The sequence below is a fragment of the Sciurus carolinensis genome, chromosome 5 (genome assembly GCF_902686445.1).
Source record: "Sciurus carolinensis chromosome 5, mSciCar1.2, whole genome shotgun sequence".
Taxonomy (NCBI): domain Eukaryota; kingdom Metazoa; phylum Chordata; class Mammalia; order Rodentia; family Sciuridae; genus Sciurus; species Sciurus carolinensis.
The window spans coordinates 35220606-35224318 of record NC_062217.1 but is presented as its reverse complement, the minus strand read 5'-3'; the positions used below and the strand labels follow the sequence as shown (position 1 = coordinate 35224318).

The 3713-nt window shown below is 45.5% G+C and overlaps 1 pseudogene; it reads left to right on the top strand.

The window, feature by feature from the left end:
• The first annotated feature begins 1594 nt into the window (after window positions 1-1594).
• LOC124985550 (NOP protein chaperone 1-like) lies at window positions 1595-2146 on the top strand (annotated as a pseudogene).
• The last annotated feature ends 1567 nt before the right edge of the window (window positions 2147-3713 follow it).

Sequence of the window (3713 nt, the reverse complement as noted above, 5' to 3'; positions counted from 1 at the left end):
TGTTCTTGGAGATACTGGGCTAGGTGAGGGAGAAGGTGATATACAAAAACAATGAAATTAAAGGAATATTGAAAATCTGGTCTCTTTCTCTGTTGGTTACCAGGGTCTTGATGGCTAGGTTTATATCCCCCACATTGGAGATGGGAAGATTCATTTTGGGTAAGTTGATCAAACCCTGAGAAAGACCTAGGAAAAGAACTTGGGAAACGCCAAGAAAATGGCCACTGTATGGCTAGAGTGAAGCTCACCAGTGGACAATTCCTCTGCCCACCAGAAAACTGTGTTCGTGATATGAGAATATACATCAGGACCTGAATGGCACGTCAACAGTATGAGCTAGAGAACAGTGAAGCAATGCCCTCAGATTTCTGAGGGAAACAATTTTCAATTTTGAATTCTGTCATGAGGAAAACTGTTAATCTAAGGTGAGGTTAGAATGAAGACTTTACCAGACATTTAAGGTCTCAAAACATTTCTCCTAAGCTTGGTTAGGATTCCCCTGGGAGCATCCTCTTCAGCAAATTAAACAAAATAAGTCAAGAAGAGAGAGTTTTATACTTCAATGAAGCAGGGGTGCCGAACAACTAGGGAAGCAAAGAGGACACAGGGATTCTAGAAATAGCAGGTCATCCTATGATTACAACTGCTGAGCAGTTAGACAGCAGAACTGCTTGGGACAAGAGTGAAAGCACACAGAAACCACTCTGGACGCGGGAACTCACGCAAGAGATTTGATTAAGCGGACAGGCAGAGTGTCTGCCTGCAGAGAGAGAGAGAGAGAGAGAGAGAGAGAGAGAGAGAGAGAGAGAGAGAGAGAGAGAATGGCAGTGGAGCTACTAAGTAGTGGAATTTCGCGAGCTAATAACAAGAACCAATGACTGACTAGGAGGTTCACGGGCTAACAATCTGGGTTGTAAAGTGGTGTGGGGGAAGGAGAATAATGGCGGCAGCAAAATGGCAGATTTGATGCCAATAAAGAGAATGGAGGATTTCTGGAGGGATATCTTCAAGAAGGAAGCTACATTTCATGCATTTGAACTAATTCAGAGAAGAGTCTCAATCATGTTAGGGAGTTTGGTGATAAGTCGTTGATGAACGTAGGAAAAGTAAGCAAACAAAAAAAATAAATCATCCATAACTCCAGGTGCAGCAAAAAGTTGCTAAATAAAGTCAGCTTTTTTTGTTAAAAAAAAAAAATCCTTCTTAAATTAGAGTTCAGTAACAAGTAACTGAGATAATCAACTTATAAAGAGAAAATTTTATTTTGGCTTGTGGTTTTAGAGATTTTAGTCCATGCTGGGTTGGCTTGTTGTTTTGGGCCTATGGCAGCCCGTTAGGTAGGTCCTATGTGGTGGAGCAAACCCTTGCACTCCATGGCCAGAAAGTGAGAGGAAGAGGAGAGGGCTAGGATCCCTTTGTCCCCTCCAAAGGCATGCTCCCAAGGACCTGGAACTAGACCCCACCTATTAAAAGTTCTGCCACTTCCCATGATGCTGTGGGTTGGAGACCAAGCCTCTGATGCATGGGCCATTGGGGGACATTAAAGATCTAAACTACAGAAGAAAGATTACTCTTGTATGCTGACTGGGAAAGCATGGAGGTCCACGGTGAGCTTGTGCCAGCTCCAGCTGAAGCCATTCATCGTCCACCTGGGATGACTCGTGGAGTCTCAGTGTCCAATGAGCTGCTAACAGTTGGGAACGATGGCGGAGGAGGAGTATGGGGCAGGTTGTTTATTAACTCCAAACCTAATCCCAGAAAGACCTTCAGGGTCTAACAGTTGGGACAGAGAGGAGTCCATCCTTAGACCAAGTTGAGACCTTTCTCCCACAGATGACTCGGGAATGAAAAACTAAGAAAAAAAACAGCAGTTCCTCCACCAGGTCATTTTAATATTGAAAATATTGATGGAACCCTAGGAAAAATTATATAAATGGATGTGACCTTATTGAGGTGGATCACTCAGATCAGAAGAAATGGACTGTTCAGTAGAGAGTTCACAAGAGAATTCAGGGGACAGTTCAGAATCTGAGGCTGAAGATGACCGTGTCTCCTCTTATTGGCATAGATGACAGTAAGCTTTCTATTTCAGAAGGTGGAAAAGGCAAGATTTTAGGTTTTGGACAGTTTAGCAAGTAAAAAAGAAAGGAAGGAAGAAAGACAGAAAGAAAGAAAGAGAGTAAAGAAACTGATCTGATAGGAAACAGTTGGTGTATCTCTGCTAATCTGTGAAAATAATTGTGGTTCACTGGTTATTTTGCATTTCTGGAGCCTGTGGTGCTCTGCTGTGTTGAAAGAAAAATTTAGGCAAAGTTAATGGTTTGTTTGAGTCAAGAGCAATTCACGAATTGGGTAGTACTCAAAACGGAAAAGAAGGTCTTCACAGAGCTCCAGTCTAGTGATGGCGACGCTGTAGCCAGTCAAGTACGGAAATCACTTGTTGGCAACAGTGAAGAAATTACCTTATTTGGATTTCTTTAAAAGGAACACTTTAGACAAAGTTAATGGTCTATTTGAACAAAGAACAATTCATAAGCTGGGTAGCATGCAGAATGGAAGGTGGTTCAGAGCACTCTACTTTGTACTGAGGGCAGACATGTAAATAAAATGCAGACATAACTTGATTGGCTACAGTGAGGCATTTGCCTTATTTAGAGAAGTTCTGATTGGTTGGCCTGTGATGGCTGAAGCTCAGCTGTCTGTGCTTGGCTGAAACTGTTACTTATTACAAAAAGCCCTCTTAAATTAGATTTCAACTTGTTTATGTACTGAGGTAAGTTGTAGTTCATTACATAGGATCTCAAAGTACAGAAGACAAACTCAGGATAATGGTCTCCTGCTTATTTCACTTAGCATATGTGATATCAGATATGTTTTGTTTCTCAGAGAAACCCAAACTGGCTTTTAAAGATTAGTAATATAGGAGGTTTCAAGATGGTGGACAAGAGGGTAGCTGCATTTCATGTTGCTCCAGGACGCAGGATTCAAAAGAGGAGATAGTGAGAGACTTGGGACCAATTCAAAGCCGCCGGGTGAGTCTCTCCCATTGGGGAGGTGACCCGGATGGGGCGGTAGCCCCGGACGCAGGGAACTTTGTGAAGTAGAGTTGCTCGGCGAGACGTCCCTCCCCCCACTGGAGCGGTGAACACGGACAACTGGGATCATCGTAGAGGAGGCGGGTCAGCACAGCGCTTGGACTCGGAGCAACCACTGGGGATCCGGGCGGCTGCCTGTGGAGTAGCTGTGTGGTGAGCTGTTTGGACTCAGAATGACCGCTTCTGAACACCGGGGGATTGCCCGGAGGAAGAGGAGAAGCACGGCGGGTCGCTTGGTCTAGGAGTGACTGCATCAGAGCCACAGGCGGTTGCCAGAGGAGGAGCTGCATGGCGAGCTGTTTGAACTCAGAACGACCGCTCCAGAACACCAGTGGCCTGCCTGGAGGAGGAGCGTGGTGGGTCGCTTAGTCTAGGAGTGACTGCATCAGAGCCACAGGTGGTTGCCAGAGGAAGAGCTGCGAGGCGAGCTGTTTGAACTCAGAGCGAGCGCTCCTGAACACCGGGGGGCTGCCCAGAGGAAGAGGAGGAAAGTGGTGGATCGCTTGGTCTAGGAGTGACTGCATCAGAGCCACAGGCGGTTGCCAGAGGAGGAGGCGAGTGGTGAGTTGTTTGAACTAAAAGCGACCGCTCCTGAACACCGGTGGCCTGCCTGGAGGA